Source organism: Lissotriton helveticus, chromosome 1_1, assembly GCF_964261635.1.
Source record: "Lissotriton helveticus chromosome 1_1, aLisHel1.1, whole genome shotgun sequence".
Classification (NCBI taxonomy): domain Eukaryota; kingdom Metazoa; phylum Chordata; class Amphibia; order Caudata; family Salamandridae; genus Lissotriton; species Lissotriton helveticus.
Genome location: NC_136057.1, coordinates 1400651620 through 1400668628, shown reverse-complemented (window position 1 = coordinate 1400668628; position 17009 = coordinate 1400651620). Strand labels below are relative to the sequence as shown.

General features: G+C 46.0%; 1 protein-coding gene and 1 long non-coding RNA gene across 2 annotated transcripts in view; one reads left to right on the top strand and one right to left on the bottom strand.

Annotated features, from left to right (window-relative positions):
* The window catches only part of CNN1 (calponin 1), a 191897-nt gene that overhangs the window by 169772 nt on the left and 5116 nt on the right, over window positions 1-17009 (bottom strand). The window lies entirely within an intron of this gene.
* Window positions 3459-17009, top strand: part of LOC144826043 (uncharacterized) — a 766049-nt gene continuing 752498 nt past the window's right edge. Inside the window, exon 1 of the long non-coding RNA XR_013609677.1 lies at window positions 3459-3689. This is a non-coding gene — a long non-coding RNA (uncharacterized LOC144826043). The remainder of the gene's footprint in view (window positions 3690-17009) is intronic.

Below are 17009 nucleotides of genomic sequence, written 5' to 3'. Positions count from 1 at the left end.
ACGCAGGCTGTAATGTAGCCTGCATGGAGAACGGGGAACGTGCGTATGACTGGTTTGGGCGCCTGGCCCAAGAGGGCTGACCAAACAGTCATTGCGCACTTAGGAGAGGGCAAACCACTCCTCCCCTGCCCTGCTCCAAGAGCAGAGCAGCCCTGCCCATTCACCCGCAAAAGTTGCAGGAAGCATTAAATGATAATAACTTAAAGTTATTACATTTAATGCTTCTTCTTCACACTGCTTAACATCAGTAGGGTGGCGGAGGAGCTGCCACTGAGTACTATATTGTAATAGCTCGCCCTATCAACATTAAAGGCTAGCATTGTCTAAGTTGTTTTCCAATAGATCGCCCACTCTGCTGCACAAGGCAGAATCATACTTTGGGAAATGTGACCATTCACGATCATATGTAAACTCTGGCATTTTCAGAAGAGTAACAGCTGTGAAAATGTGCAGGTTTGTGTTTCATCATGAAACGAACCAAATGGCAGACTTGTGCATATTTCTTAGGAAAATGACTCAGCCTGTCCTGATGCCTTTTCCAGTGAGTAGGCCACTTGAGTAAGATTTGCAGATTTGGTGGAATTATCTATTTATGCTACGGCAGTGCAGTAGGGGGGCCCTCTTCTGCGAATAGCTGTTCTTCATTTGGAGGTCAAAGGTTAGAAACCTGGTAAGGGCCACACCACCTTTTTTCCATTACACATCAAGGAAATAAATGCTTTTGATAATGAATTCCCAGATTATTTCATTGAGAAATGGGTAACCCAGCTTTCAGCAATAAGACCAGGGCTTTAAGTGGGATAAAAAAAACTGGGGGGTCTCTCAAAGGGGCGTGGCCAGTGTAATTAGGGGCATGGCTTTAAAACACTAATGCTAAAAATATGTGTTTACCATAGTGTGCCGCCCGACTTGTATTTTGCTGTTTCTGTCATTGCATCCAGATATATGATACAAGAAGTAACGTTATACCTACAACAAGTAAGGACTACTGACTTTGTCAATGGTTAGTAGTTGCATAAGATAAATAAGCTGCAATTAAGGCTTGTTACATAATAAATAATAAAGAGCTTGTAAAGCGCTCAGTAATGCCATCACGGCATGTCCCCGCGCTAAAGCTAGCAGTGAACCAGCAAGAGAGAGATCCAGAGGTCTATGCTGTGTATAAGTGAGTTTTCAGCAAGGCCCTAAACCGCGCTTCACTACTCTCCAGTCTCAAGGCCAAGGGAAGTTTGTTCCATTGTTGAGCTGCATGGAGCGCAAAAGAACGACCACCTATTCTGGCCTTCCTCGTCCTGGGGACTGTCAGCAGTCCGGTCCCCTCCGAACGAAGGGTCCTGGAATATAATAATATTATATAATATTATAATAATAATATGATATGATAATAATTATCATATAATATTGAAAAAGCTTCCACTTAAAGCCCTGGTGACACCACCACAATGTTGCTGCTCTTGCGTTTCAGGAAGGGAACTCCAAAAAGAAAATGACTATTTAAAGGATTTCCCTCCCCCACAACGCTCACCTGGCATGACATCATACCGTCACTTCTCCACTAGTGAGAAGTGAGCAGTGTGGGCAACGCACATCAATGTGCTTGCTGTCTCGAAACGGGTCTCTATCGGGCTGTTTTGGTTCCTGGCACTTTTTTCCGGACTGCAGTGACAGCAAACTACTGGCACTGCAGGTCGGAAAAAAATGGACCACCTATGCCAGGGCTCAAAACAGAGCCCAATAGAGACCCGTTTCGAGGCCCCCTTAAAAAAACTGCCGGTGCTCAGACCCCTTGAGACCCGGCCCACTTAAAGCTCTGAATAAGACGTATTATAGGACTAGTTGTGTTGTCTCCCTTCATTTGGATTAAATGCCATAATTTAATGGGTTTGCTGTTAAACTAATGATTGTTGGTCCTTGATGTTGTAACTACATTCTACACAGGACCCATTGGAAAATCTGAAATTCCTTCTGTCAGAAGTGGGGAGGATAAGTCCATGACCTGTTTCAAGGGAAGTGAACCCATTGTTTTGTGTTTATGATATCTTTGTCCTGTCTAGTTTTTTTGACGAGCATGTTGCATTCTGGGCTCTTTTGAAAAAATATCATGACCATTTTATTGCACAAAAGTGGTCATTACAAATATGTATCTAAGAAAGCTGACCTTCAGGAGACGACTCAAGACCTGGCTCTTCGACCAGTAGCAACAGCACCCCCCCCCCCCGCACCCCCATCAGCACCTTGGAACCCTCACGGATATGTAGTGCGCTTTACAAATGATTGATTGATTGATATATGCTTCGTTGCTCTTGCAGTAAAGTGTCACCCACAACTCCACCGAAAACCACGACAAACGCAAAGCTTGCCAGGTTATAAAACTTTATAAATAAGTACACCAAGGGTGTCAGCTTGCAGTTATGGGGAAGATGTCAACCATGGCCCACGGCCCATCATAAATGTACAGCATTGTAGTACTGCCTCTTTATACATCGTGAATTAGGGTGGCCCTTAGGCCTTTACATTTGGCTTTCAGTCCACTGGGAACCTTGCCGTGGGCCTGTAAGTGCCTGCTTTTTGCTGTGCAGAAAGAACCTTCTTTCTGCACGAGAGATAAAAACGTAGGTATAAGACGTGAGCGTGTTCTTCTTAACAGACGTCCTTTGTCTCCCTTATGTTCCCACCACAAAGAATGTCTTTTCTCTCCCAAGCGCCCTTGGTCGTGGGCCTGCTCCAGCTGCAGGGAAAGCCATCTCTGCTTCTCTGCCCTGCGTCCCTAGAGCAGCGCCCTGCATCACTGCCCTTGTTATATTTCCGCCATGCCAGGTGGTAGAATTCGCCATCCTGCTATGGTGCATGCCACCACCCAATGAGCCAAAGATACCACAGAACCAGAGCCCCCGAGCACTCTACGTCACTACGCATCATATATATTCCACCCTAGGGTTTTCGTTTTATGAATTACCCTTGTGAGGTGTGTTAGTCTGTCCACTTGAACTGAAACATGACTGACGGCCCCAGAATGCATTAGTTTGGTAGCCAATAACCCAGAACTAGAATGTGCATTCTGTGGTCACCTGGTAACACGTCGGGAAACTTTAGTCAGTAGACATTACTCCTCCTTAAAGCGCGCATAAACATCTCCGCTCATGGTGTGTGTTATGTACTATTAATGCCCCGCTGCATGAGAACCCCGGGTGTCACATTAAGTAAGAACTCAACTTTTAAGGAAAACACTCTATAATAGGGGTTTGTATTTTCAGCGACCCCTTGTCATTGTAATTGCATGCTTATAGCGCTTCATACACACGAGGTGATGCCACAGCGCGCGAGCGGGCCTGTGGCGCACTATCCCAAGCTTGGTCTGAAGAGTGAGTAACGGCTCCCCTCGCCCAGGCACCTGGCCGCAGCCTCATCAGCGTGCTAACGGGTGACACGTGCGCCGCCCGGCCAGGTGCACAGAGGCCTCGCGGGTGGAGCGCGGGGGCGAGCGCGCGCCGTGCTCCCTTGCAGCAGGTTCGTCGCACTCAGGTGGAGCCGGGGCTCTCCGGCCTGCTGCGCACGTGGCCTCTTTCGAGACGGTGCCTTACTACCAAGCACCGACCTTCCGCCCATCTGTGTTGCGGGTCTGCTCAGAATACCTGGAGTGAGCTGATTGATTTAAACATTTTCTTCCAACGGTTGAAGTCAGCGGGAAAGTGAGTAATTCTCTCTCTATTTCTAAACCTATCTGTTGACTCTTAAACGAAGTCCTGTGTTTATCAGGTGATCTCATTAAAGCAAATGGAGAAGAAACTATTTTAGGGGAGTGATGCAGGTTTATATAGGGAGAAGAGGCGTGCTAATGTTTTGGACGGTGACTATCTTGACACCCTCCAAATGCGGGCGAGTTAACGTAAATAAAGTTGGCCTGTCTTGTGCAGGATACAATCTCTAGAGACGAGGCAAGAACTTTGTTGACATACCCCCTTAGAGTAAAGGCAAGCAGGTAGAATCTGCGTGTGACCAGTCTCACGGGGAAAGACCAAGGACGACCACAGAGCCCCACACCTCTCAGCCCAGGCATCAGTGTACGCTCATCTTAAAATGGGGGGCAGAGCTAGCAAATATAAGAAAGTGTGTTAAGAGCTCTCAAGTTTTGACATCAGTGATGACAGGAGACGTGACTGACAAAACCATTATTTGTCCCACGTGGCTTCCTATCCAGGGTCATTCTGGGACACAAAATGAAAGTGGCCTCCATTAGCGAATCGGATAGCTGAAAAAGTGGGGCACATTAGCAAAAAAAGCAGCTTTGAACTTATAAAGATGCACTGTATAAATGTTTTGTAAAGTATGGGAGACGTCATGCACGTGTGCATGGTACATGCAATATGTATGGTAATATCAGTTAAAGGTCAAAGACGGCCCACCAAACAATAGAACGGGCAAACAAGCAGCCAAAAACAGCCCACACACTGACCTATCAGACCAGCCCTTTGGGCACTGCCAGATTGCCCTTTAGGCAAGTCTGACCGTGTTCTTATATGTGCTGTGGGAGGATTTCTATTGTGGTGGAAGTGCATTCTGAAGTGTTTTCAGCTCCCCGGAGCTGCTCTGCACACAGTATACTATTGAAAAGAATCGCAATAAGTTTTCAGTTTAATCCCTTCTTACCAGTTGCGACATTTAGCCAAATGCGTGAGTCCCATTCGCAATGAGTGAGAATTGAGGGCACTCTGTGTTGTGGGCCAAATGACTGATGTTTGGAACACGTTGTCAACTTGCCCTGTGTGAAGAAGATGGCTCAGACAAAAGCTGATAGAATGCTTGCGCTTAAAATATCATCTTCCTATTAGAAGTATGACCTTGCATGTCACAGAATACCTAAAACTATTGGCTGAAAAACCAGGATTGGCAGAAAATCGTCCGATAAAATGGACTGGATCAGAGTTATTGAGGTTCTACAGGTAGTTTAGTGAATGGATTGACGCTAGTAAAGCGGGACCCATGAAAAGGTTAGAAAAACCATCAGCAGCTTTTCATAGGGGATAGGGTATACGCATAGAGGACACCAGAGAGTGGTTATGTTTGCGTGTTCTCTTCTGTGTGCCCGTTGGGTACCCATTGAATGTCCGGTATGACTGACAGTACTGGTGTGGTGTCATTAGTAGAGCATGCAGCTAGGTGTACACAGTGTATTCGATAAAACTGATACCATTTTAGTGGCTCTGTGTAGTCCTCGAGGGAGAGGATTTATGTGGCAGCAAACAGAGGCCTTGGGCTATCTGGCAGTAGGTCCAGCCTGTGCCCTCCCATGACAAACTTCCAAAGTGCCTGAGAAGGTGATGGCTGGGATCTGGAAGCTGTTGTGTCTCTTAGGGGAGCCTGGGATTTCTGCCAACCTGCGTGTCAATGAGGACAAAGCTAGCTTGTCTTGAAGGCTGTGTTCTTTAAACTGTACCTCCCTTCCATGCCCCAGTACCTGTGTGCACAGGGCAGGCTTACGTTGAAGGCCTTGTTATGCAAGATGGCATGCATACTCTAAAACCTGATAACGAAAATAAATTTGAACGAAGAGTGTTCCCTGCTGGGCAGTGCAGGCTTTAAGTCAATGTCAGAGTGAGTAATCTTGACTTCTGACATGTTAGCGGCCCAAGAAACACTTTACTTATGCAAACAAAATACTTTTCCAAAGGTCAACCACTAGACTTCAGATAATGCACATAATGTGAATCTAGACTAGCATGACACTGAAAATCTATTGTTACAGGTAAGTAACCTTTTTCCTCCCGTAAGCTCACCCTCTTCTTTCAGTCCCATTAAATGTGTGCATGTCTTGGTTTGTGTGCAAGGCTTAGTTTTTCAAGACCTCTTTTATCTGTAAACTCGAAATACATTTAGAGTCTTGCTCGCTAATCCAGCACACTGACTACAGCCACATTCATCTTGCGTTTGAATACTTTAATATTTCATGACCCATGTTCTTGCACTGATCTTGTGTTGCTTTCAGTTGGAGTTTTCAATCCTTTCTTCAAATGGCTTAGCCACATATAAAGATGAAGGCCTCTTCTAGCAGCAGAGTGAGCCAAAACATGTTGACACAACAGTCATCACATCAATGTAGATATGAAACACAATCTTCATTAGACTTACCATGTCTATCAATGTTGATCTGTGGGACATTGCATTGCAAAATTGCCCCAACTATGGGTGTTACTACAGAAATATAATGGAATTTGTAACTACATGTAGATGGAATGTATAGATCATCTCTATATGAATACATTGACATGCTGGAAGAAACCATCGTCCCTTGTTTAGAAATAGAAAATGTTATTTTGGATAAAAGGTACATATTTTTTACAAAGAGGCAGAAACATGATGAATATACAAGTTTTGGTTCTCACTAGGACACATTATTTTGGTAAATTAGGATGCACAATGTGACTTGTATGGAGGTCTCCTTCTGAAATACCTCTATCTCATTCAGAGGAAAGTAGCTACCCAGGCAGACAAAGCATACAAGCACCCAGCTCAAGTCTGACCAGAATTCTTTGGGATTGGAGAAGCCAAACATTAAAGTGCCCCAGCCTTGACTTTATACTGTTCTTGGTGATAACCTATAGGCTGATAAACCTTCATGCAATTGAATATACTTTTCAGGTGTGGCTTGACAGCAAAGCTATTGCATGACTTTATGTGATAACCAGAAAAAAGAGCTTTTGCAAGTAGTACTGAGAGTAGGACCTTGGCTCTGCCCACACGTTGATCATTTTCTACACCAGCTTTTGATTGTTAGAGGTTGTGTGCTTCCACTAAAAAAAAGTGCTGTATTGCACTTTTTGCCTTGCGGGAAAGCTTTATACCCAGAACAGTAGGCCTTCTTTGCTTATGATGACAAGCCAAGGATCAAAGTTATAGTCCTGAATGGTTCATTGTAAAAAAAAAAGTTCTATTAGATACCATCATCTGTTTATCTGTTTTTCGATGCTCTAATCTGTTTATTATGAAAAGTTTCAATAAACATAGTAGGCCTGACATATATATTGTTTGAAAGCCTATATTGAAGGTAAAAGGCCCTTACTGTTGAATTTTTATGTCACTGTGTTAAAGCCTGTATAGGGGTATTTTGCTACATGCAATCTTGCAGGTTAACGTAGTAGACAAGGGTTTTGTTCTTCAGTATCCCCTTAGGCAGGGTAGTAGATTTACACTGTGCTAATTCTTGGTAGGCCTTCTTTAGATATATATCAGTGCCCATAGCGTATCATTGTTTAACCATTTAAGATGGCTGACATGTTGCTTGTATATGTGACGGCTATGTGGAAACTTTAAAACAATGATATAAGATGTACAATACCATTCCAAGATGGCTGTGCACTGCTATGTTTAATTATTTACTTAATTTTATTGCTAGCATATTCCCAATACATTTAGGAAGCAGCATTTTTTCTTTTTATACTTTTATACTTTCAGTTTGTATTGCATGTGCTTGTTGGGTTTGCATGTGTTTTATTGTGAATGAGTGAGTGTGTGCATAGACGACTGAGTGATTAGTTGACTGAATGGATGCATGAGTACAAGGAGGAGTGACAGAGTGGCAGTGTGGTGAGTTATTAAGTGCTTACATTCACATGTTATTTAAGAGGCACTTTCAGTTTTAAGCCAGATTTACTGGAATTGCCAATGTTTGTTTCAAGATCATGTAGGCATGTTCCACAAGTAAGAATGACCATCAGTTTATGGAGCAGACCCAACCACGGTTATTCTTCTCTGGGCTGTCAACTCAGGCCTGATTGGACATGTCAGAGATACCCAACAAAACCTGTGAATACTAGCGAAGAGAGATATAGCTAGAGCCTGGAAGGCGGTGATGGCTCCCTCGGTCTGGACCTGGAAAAAAGGTCTGGACTTCTGTATGGGTCTTGAGATTCCCATTTTTGAAGCTAGAGGATGCCCCCGTAAGCATTATAAGATCTGTAGGTGCTGGGCGGATTATCGATGCTTGGAATTGGAGCCGCCGCAGGGGGCCGGAGACGGGACCTGGAGTGACCTGTTGGCCTCCCCCATTGTCTACATTCTCTCATGGGTTGCCCTTACTTTCATGGCACGGTCCGATATTTTAAACACTGGACTTTTATGTGGAGCAGTGGCAGTCTGGTTTAGAGATATGCTGTTCCAGAATAAGGAGACGGTGCATTGAGGGGTGGTGAGGTAGGGGGGGATGTTGGGTGTTTGCAGGGGTCAATTGTATCTGTATAGCCTTTCATATTCTCCTGTTTTAAATGAGTAAAATGGTCAAAGTTGATTTCTTTTGTATCATACATGTGGCAGCTGTCTCTGGGATTCAGAGGTCTGCATCATATGTGTTATTTTGACAAATAAAATCTGTTAAAAAAAAAAACAACCTGTGAATACTGACATTATCTAAAGGTGAGGCATCCCAAGAGGGGTTTTGTCAGCCTAAGATGGCATCTTTCAGAAGTTCCTCCAACCCTCACATCGTGCTTCTTCTTGATTTTGGCACACTAGTGTGACGTTTCCAAAGATTTTGAGAGAAAAAAGCTGTGTGATGACTTTTACAAAAGGGTTGCTGTTTCTCAGAAGTACTTAAATGGCTACAATGAGTGTAGTTTAAAAGAAACGGTCTACATGTTGTTTATTAGTGGACATTTTATATAGTCAAAGCCTTGGCCGAAAAAGCTACACGACTGTACCCTTATAATGACAGAGAAGAGCCTTTATGACATGATATCTCTATGAATACCCAAATGCATGAGAGGTGTCTTATATTGTAGTTACATTTCAATAGTTCTTCATGACAGTGGTGATCCACAGACGAGCACTAATCTTTGGCAGGGCTTTGGATGGAAGAGGATCTCTGTCTGTCATGTACCAGTATAGGATGGAATTTCGACGGCATGCCTGAGACCAGAGTTCTGCTGTTTTGTTTTTTTGCTGCACTTGAAGCTGGAACAAGTGGATAGGACACTGAAGCATTATGGTTGGATAGACTGCAGTGAGGCCTATGTGGGAGGTGTTTGATTGTTGGGCAAGTGTGGCACAGTCTGCTCAAACCATCTTGCTCCACGGGTGTGCCTTCCAGTATGCATGTGTTTAGTAAAAGTGTGACAATAGACACGATCATGCATGCAAGCAGATACTCGACTTTAGAATTGTCCATTGTCATACATCTCCAGAGAAAGGGGGCATTCCACCAGGAACTGTACCATGAATTGTGTTGCCCACTGGAGGGCAGATATTTTTTGCTTCACTGAGGGGCATCCCACCAGATGGTGCCACGGGTAGTCATATACATAGAAATGTCACCCCCCCCCCCCCCCATTCACTGAAGGAGGGCTTCCCATAAGCCCTCTGCCCTGCCAGAAAGGGTGGTCATTCAATCAGGACTTGCCCTCTGAAGTCTGATCACTCTCCAGAGTGCAGAGACCACATTGGCCCAGAAAGTGACCATGCAAGTCTAAACTGACACGGGTTAGAGACTGCCTCTCATCAGCCTTTAACCCCTTCCACGCTCATGACGAGCTGGGCTCGTCATGAGGTAGCCTCCTCGCACGCTCATGACGAGCCCAGCTCGTCACGTAACATGCGATTTAAAAAAACTCAGCGTACGGGCGGAATTCCGCCCGCACGCATGCGGTTAAGAAGCACTGGCCTACTTGGAATTCTCTCCGTTCCTCTGTTCACCATTCCTCCTTCTGACTCTGCCTGCTGTTCTACTCTTAAACGCATGACTACTTTTGACATCCCCTTCGAAGGATCAAAATCTGAAAAGTAATCCTGGGTGGAAGAGATACTGCGAGCTGCGTTTGTGGATAACTTAAATCCAAGTACCTAGCAAATTAGAGAGGTAGCCCCCCCCCCCTTTCAAGTAATATCCACCCTCCTTAGAGATCTGTGTGGAACCTGCAGTCGCAGCGTTGAATCCGTGTGAGAGCTTCTTGGGTTAATACAGCTACTGGAGAGATTTGTTTGTAGCTTTCATGTTCATATCTTGGTAAGGGACTGAACAAGCTAATGCAGCTGCTGGTTGGATCAGTATGCAGATGGTTTCTGTCCTAGTAAATAGCTTTTGTGTTGCTGTGCACATAGAAGAGGTCTGTTTATAACCTGCAATCTGGTAGTAAAACTCATCTAAGGTAGCTTTGTGAGAAAATGTCTGCATTGCAGATATTTATTTGTAACCTGTGAGTCACAGGTTGTATTTGTGGTCAGATAACTCTCTGTTAGTGCATTTGATGTGCATATGTGGCTATTATCTGTACGTCACTGGTTCAGATCCTGGTAAAATAGGACTGAGCGGGGGTTGAGCACCAGGTAAAGAGATGGATTCCAGTGTAGCCTTCACTTCATGGGTTCCAATCCTATCACCTGGCCAAGCCTTTCTCCCAAGTAGAGGAGTACAGTGGAGTTTTCATATTTGTCATGTTATGTTACTGGGCATTGCTTGGCCTCCTGGTGCTTAGTGTAGACATCGTCTTGCAGTGAAGGTTCTGCACAAGGGATTCCTACCTATCATAACACACATTGATTTTGGTGCTTTAAAAGGTGTGGATTATCCTCTAGGAGGTGGTCTGTTAGAGGGCTCTTGTAACCTCCCAACCGGGCTCATGTGAATACGGAGTGTAGTGAGTTGTCTCTGCCTGGTGGCTTGCAGTCCATGTTCAGCTCATGAGGCCCTATACCTTGCCCATGCCAAACAGCCTTTATCTGGTGCAAGTCTGGTCCAGATGGGCCTCTAATAGGGGGGGGGGGGTGTTGTGCTTCAGTAATGGCTATGTGTGGCTAGAGTGAGAGACCAATGTGAAGTGGTTCAACAAGATGTTCTGTTGCCTGTGATAAAGTTACTGATGGGGTCTGCGCACTTTGATAATGGCTCCGTGGCTCAAGCGATGGTGAGTGAAGCAGATTCCATTTGTTTATCGGAAACATTACCCACCTGCTGTTGTTGGGTCCCTATAGTTTGTACCAGGTTGCCATGTTTCCTGTCCTGATTACATTTCCCTGGTATTGCCCATGCCAGGCTACTGCATCTTTATCTTTAGGATCCTCTAGTCATCCTATATTATGAGTTTGGAGCTCTTCAGGAGTTTCTTTTGTAATTCTTTTTTTTTTTAGCTCTGCCTTAACTGTGCAGTTGTGGCTAGACCTTATGTGAGCTACAAAAAATGAGCTTTCAGGTATATGAAAGACAGAGAGGCTGGAGCTCCGCTCTTGCCTTGACAACACCATTTGATTGCGCAGAAGTTATGTGCTTCCACAAAAAAAAGTATGCTTGTGTTGCACTTTCTGAGTCGAGGGGGGAAGTGTGTCATCAGTACAGCAGGACTGAGTTGGTTGTGGTGATAAGCTAGTGAGCATTACTGGACGTCTTGTCCAGAGCCGGACTGGAAACACAAACCAGCCCTGGCAATTAATGGGGGGGGGGGCGTGCTAGTGAGAAGCGCTGCTGCTGCTTTTGTTACAAGGGTCCAATATTGCCGGCCCCAGTAACAAAAAAGGTCCCCGCCACTCAAAAACCAGCCCCCACCCTTCCGGCACACCAGGAAAACGCTCGGTGCCTGCTATGGCCAGTCTGGCCCTGGTCTGGTCGGGTCTGGTTATTAATGAAGAGTTACAACAAAGGCTATACGGCTGACATATTTATTGTGAAAAGCCTATGTTAAAGCCAAAAGGGCAGATTATTATTTCTGTGTGTTACAGCATGGAATCCAACATATAACCAAAGTTGGCTAAGATATTGGTGTCGGTGGCGGCTGACTGGTACCGAGGGTGGTGGGCGGTTGGCACAGAAAAAACCCCAATTAAAATAAAATATACTTATCTTTCTGCGCGAGCGCAACATCCTCCTCAATTGGTCTTCTCTGCTTGAGGCAGGCTCCCAACTCCCAAGCCAATCCTGGTGCTGCTCTCATGCTGTTAAGCAGCACGGGGGAAGCGCTAGGATTGGGGGGAGCAGCCTTCCTTAGTGCTCTTAAGAGCACTGGAGGCCTATGCTTTCTCTGCTGGGTTAGAGAGGTTTAAAATGCGCATGTCTGGCTAGCCATCGCAATTCGGCTGACATTTTAAACTTGAGCACCCAGCACCCTGCTGCCACTCATCAGCACTGGCCTGCCCGTCATGGCGCTCAGTTCTGCACAGGTTGGTTGCTGAAAAATAAAATGGTAATAAATAAACTTTATTACCATTTTATTTTTCCGCTCTGGCCTGGGGCTTTTCTTTGTGGGGTGGCACTCCTCCGCTCAAATGGAGGAGCCGCCCCTGACTGGTGTTAGTTACCACCTCTTGCAAACCCTCGAGGTAGACTATTTGCATTTTGATAATCCTCAGGTCCTCTAAGGAGGGATTGTAGTTCCTTTTTACAAATATAATTTTGTATATATTTGTAATTTTAAGACCATATAACCCATGATTACCTTGTGAAAAAGCCCAAACTCCATAAAATAGGCCTCAGTTAGTTATAGTGACAAACCACTAATAAAGGCTGCAGGCTTTCTTAATTCATTGAGAAATGTCAGTCCTTGATGCCATTGGTCTGTCAAGGGTAGTAGGCCAGCTTATTTATTGTGGGAATATTTGGTTAAAGCTAATATGCCTAAAAGGGTGGGCTGTTTCTATACTCTGTTAAAGCCTATAGAGAGGTATGTTGTTACATGAAATCTGGGATTACTGTAGTAGTCACAGGTTTTGGTATTCGTGTCCCCCTCTGCAAGAGCCTAGTTAATGGAAGACTGAATCCTTGTAAACCTCTTAAAAGAGGCTGTATATTTTTTTGCCAACTACATTTTTGTATATATATGTAATTTTGTAACTGTATGCCTGATGGTAGCCTTTTAGGAAAACGTATGCTCTGTACTTTAGGCCAGAGTTGTTAACAGTGACAAGCCAGTGTAAAGGCTATAGGCCTGATTGGTTCACTGGGAAAAGTTATGTCATAAGCTGTAGGCCTGATATATATATATATTATGAACAGTAGGCCTTATTTTTGTAAAAAGCATTTGTTAAAGTCAATAAGCGAATAGGCCTTTGAGGGTGTGCTGTTATTACACAGCGTTAAAGCCTTTAAGCAGGCATTTTGTTATAGGGAATTTTCACAGATTACCTTTTTTGGGGGGAGGGGGAGTTTTATATAGCACAACCTTGACCCAAATGTATCATAGCGCTTTACATGAGAACCAGTTTCTTAACAGATGGACACATTCAATTTTCTTTTTGTGTTCAGCATGGGAGATTAAGTGATTTGCCCAGAATCACAGGATGTTGAGCATCCCCGCCGAGACTCGAACCTGGTTCCCCAGCTTCAAGGTCGACCGCTCTAGCCATTGGGCCACATCCTCTCCGCTCTAGCCATTGGGCCACATCCTCTCCCCAGTAGACAAGAGTTTTGGTTTGGATTAATGTCTTTGATAAGTCGTTGGGATAAAATATGTGCATTGTAATAAAGCTTGTTAGGTCCTCTTAGGAGACCCTAACAGGTTCAGTTGTCAGCTAGGCTCTTGTAATCAGAAAATTATTAGAAAATACATACATGTTGCAACTCTGGGTCTGATCTCTTCCATCACAGGTCCACTTGAGTGTCACCTATACATTACTTTTATCTGTTACAGTATTAATCATGGGGCAGTGGGTCAGTCCACTTAGGTCATTGCCTATTTCACTTAGCCTCATCATGGGTACACTGCTGGTTGAAAATAAGTGTGCTTCAGTGCCAGGGCTGCTCACTTCTTGCTTATTTCACATGCAATTCACCACTTCCTGAGCAGCCACTGCTTCTAAACCGGCCGATCATCTTGAAATGCTATTGTCCAAAGTGTATCATTGTTTTACTGTTCCAAAAGCATTCTAAACGTGATAGCCATGTCGGAACTTTAAAAAAGATACAATATGTGCAGTACCATTGCAAAACAATTGCCCTCTGCTATTTATATATTTTTTGCAAGCCTAAGCCTTTCATGTTTATGCAGCAGCTTGATTTCTTTTTATACATTAGTGATTTCGATTTTACTTGCATAATATTGTTTCATTTGTGCATGTGTGTTTTATTGTCAATGGTTAAGAGTATAAACCCAAGAATGAGCGAGTAGATGGATGCACAAGTATAAGGATGAGAGACAGTTTGTGTGTTGAATAATTGAGTGCTTAAACTTGCCAGGCTGAAGAACCACTTTGTTATACGCTATAAGTATTGGCATTGACAGTGCTTGTTCACATTTGACATGGATAGATGTTAACCCCAGTCAGTGAAGAGGGAGTAGTTGGGTCCTGGTGGCTCTGTTCTATCCATGTCCCTGTTGGTGCGGTGAGTTTGAGCTGGCTATAATAGGGCATTGTGCTTAATTGTAATAACTGAGAATTAAGCTGGATCAGAATGGTGGGTGTGAGATATTGAGATTCTGGATTGGAGCTAGAATGGAGATGTGTCTTGAGGGCAGTGTGTGATCGGTCGATTGAGGTTTTGGTGTGTATTGTGGGAGCACTGGGAGGCATGACTAGAGGATGGCGGGAGAGCCTCAGAAAGGATGTGCATGATGGTGAAGTCTGGAGTACGGAAGTTTTGTCAATAATTGTCCTGCTGTTTGTGACACAAGGCAATGGTGCTCTGACTTGTATGGTGTTATGAGTGGCATTGTGTTGTATGCGAGGTGAAGTGTTGTTTAATGTAATACAGGCAATTCAGCAAGTAGCTTGTGAGTTATTTGTAGCTCTCCAGCTTCCTGTAAGTAGTTTTCCTGTGTGAAACCTTGTCGTTTAAATTAGAAGCTTTTGCTTGGTTGAGTTATTATATGCATATCAAAATTACAAAGCGTGTAATTATGGCGAAATTGTGTGTATTTTCAGGTCCCACAATCTGGTGTTTGGGAAAATGCTGAATTTCAAAAACATATCTTTAACTGATATTTGACTGCTAAATCATATGACCATCAGAAGACGTATTACTAATATTATTAACTTAGTGCTATAATCAATGCAGCTCTGTTTGTTAGTGTGTTACCCATTGTTAGAAGGTGGTTCTGACACTATGGGCCGCCTGGATTTTTTGCTTTTTTAGCACCTAATTGTTGAGCTTTTACTGTGGGGGGAGCCTCATAATCTGGGACTCACCCACAGTGAACTCATAACGAAGGAGACTGCATGGAGATTTTACTGGTGTACCCCTGGCTTGACTAGGCCGCTGCGCTGCAGCTGGAGTATGGGACACCCTGCTGGTTACATGCAGACATGGGTGTACATGCGTGTGCACACGCGTAGGGGCTGCGCAGGGGAGATTCCTGGCGTGCGCAGTCCAGGAGCATCTACAGAGTGAATGGGACTTATGCAGAATTGGGTGGTGACATGGAATAGGCTTAATACCCTGGGAAGGAACATGCCAGGGAAAGTCAGTGTGTTTTACTGTGTTTTCACCTCATTATTCCCCTATGGGGATGTGGGGCCCATGGCTAAAATGACTTCCACAAGGCCTACAGATTCCAGACACGCACTAAAGTCCATTGTAGTGGATGTTAAAATGAGTATTCTGCAGAGTCCAAAGTCATATTTGTACTGCTTTTGGGTCGTCCAGAAATTTCGAGTCCCTGGCTCGGGTCTGGCCCTGGCAAGTTAGATTAATGACCTTTCTTCCGAGAGCGAGGATCTTCCCTCTAAGGAGAAAAGATAGGTGAAGCTACAAGCCAATCCATCAACTGCTGTCGCTGGGTGCCAGGCACCAGGCTGCACCAAGGAGGAAAGGCAGTGAGTGGGGAAGGAGTTGGGTTTCCAAAGCCATGTGGCCAGAGACACTGGACGACGCCATGTTTGAACAAACCCAGAGGCTGGACAAGAAGGAGGGAGCCGGGGCAGGGAAGTGATGTGTCGCTGGTTGATAGGACACACAGAGACTTCCTGCCAGCCCCCTACTCAACTTTTAAAAAGTACTTGTAAAGGAAGAGAAGCTCTCTCTGGGGTGTGGTCTGCTGAGGCGAAAGGTGCTGGAGCCTTGTGCAATGGGCAGTTGGAAGGAGGACACCCTGACTGCCTCCCAGGCCCCTAACAGTGCCAGAAGGAGAGCCCAGGACCGGTGTGCAGAAGAAGAGGCTTCTGCGCAGGTAGAAGAGAGGCACAGGGAGTCAGTGAAGACCGCTCCCTGCAGAATGCACCCTCTTGGAGACCCAGAGGACAAAGGAGAGTGCTCCCAGTGGCTGGGGGACGCTACCAGGAGCGAGAAGATGCAAAAATGGGGCAGATCGGACCCCCAGGGGCTGAGATATGGCCCCCAGAAGGTAGGCGACCTTTAACCCCTAAGAAGACCGACGACGAAGCGCGTGGGGCTCCGCCACCGGTCTCAGAGATGCCCCTAGGGTGGGTCAGGACCCCGGGGCTGCCCCAGGAGGAAGCAAAGCCGGGGAGCGCCGTTGCTCTCCCCGTGAAGGTGCCAGCAGGGGGGCCAGGAGCCCACCCTGGCCCCCGGTGATGTAACGGAGGGGGGCGGGGGCGCGCAGTCGTGCCCAGCCCTGTGAAAATTATCCCCAGGAGGAGCCAGGAACCCACCCTGGCCCCCGCCGATGCGGAATGCGGGGGAGCGCCGTGGCGCCCCCCGAAGATGTCCGGGTGCCCGGGACCCCATCCCCTGGCACCGAAGTCATGGAGGGGGCACAGGACCCCATCCCCGGGTCCCGAAGTCATGGAGGGGGCCCGGGACTCCATCCCCGGGCCCCAAAGTGAGGCAGAGGTGGGGGAGAGCCCCCGAGGTCCGGAGAGGCCTCGCGCGTCTGCCCGCCGGAGCAGGCAGACCAGAACTGAGTTGCCAGCTCCCACGGCAGCACGCGAGGGTGCTGGCCGGGCGGAGAGCCGGCGGGGGCAGCCAGGGGTGGGCTCCCGAGGCTGCCCTCCAACGTGTGGGCATGCGTGGGTCCCGGAGGGGACCGGGCCCCTGGCACCTCTCTCGCTCCTCTGGGGGCGGGACCGGGCCCCAGAAAATCTGCAGATTGGCCGGGGGTGGGCTCCCCGAGCCGAATGACTAACCTGAGGGTCCGGGTGGG